The following is a 984-nucleotide window of genomic DNA, read 5'->3' on the forward strand; positions in this document are numbered from 1 at the left end:
GGCTTTTTTTCCCCCAGGGCAAAACCCCCCCCCCCCCCCCCCCCATAATACAAAGCACACAGGCCCCCCCCCCCCCCCCCCAAGTCCCCCCCCCCCCCCCCCGGCCTGTGCGCCTCCTCTCTAGCTTTGCTCTAGCTTGCTCTAACTTGCCACACCGGCGCTGGCGTTACTCCCCATTTTCTTCATTGCCGCCTGCCACACAAAGTACAACTCCTCCTTCCCGTGCAACATACGACACATATACAAAGGCCCGGCCCGGAATTCTCCCGAAATACGAAAACTCCCCATACTCTCTCATCCCCGCGCCACCGCATCTTCTAGCAAATACATCACATCATCACATCATCCACTCCACGCTTTCACATCCCCATACAGGAAGCAGCGTCGTATCCGTGCGAGCGTGTGATTCTGCCCGGCCCTCGAGAACCGCCCATACATGAAATATAGCCCCCCTCGACGCGGCCCTCACATGGACTCGGTCGCCGAGGTGACGGGCGACTGACACTGCGCGGCGAGGAAGTTTGCAAGGTCCAGCTCCATGCTGGACCACTTGGCGGCGCGCCTCTGTGCGCGGCGCGCCGACTTGCCGATGATGCGGTCGGCCTTGCGCGCGTCACGCCGGTGCACCGAGCTGGAGCACAGGTGCCGCAGCATGTTGAACTTCTTGGCAAACTGCTTGGTGCACCCGGCCACGGGGCAGTGGTAGTCCTTGCGGTGCTCGTGCCGCGTCGCAATGTGCTTGGACAGGTTGCCCTTGTTCGACGACGTCTGCGCGCACCCCGGGAACGGGCACGGGAACACCTTCTTGGCCGGCGACCGCGACCCCGCCGCCAGCTTGGACAGCCCGCCCGACGACCGCGACGGCACCGCCTTGGGGAGCGACCCTGGCGATGCCAGGTGCGAGTGCGAGTGCGAGTGCATGTGCCCTGGTGACGGCGGGTAGAGGGGCCGCGAAAAGTCTGGCGAATACGGCGAGGATGCCAG

Source organism: Chondrus crispus, genomic scaffold (genome assembly GCF_000350225.1).
Source record: "Chondrus crispus Stackhouse genomic scaffold, scaffold_246, whole genome shotgun sequence".
Lineage (NCBI taxonomy): Eukaryota > Rhodophyta > Florideophyceae > Gigartinales > Gigartinaceae > Chondrus > Chondrus crispus.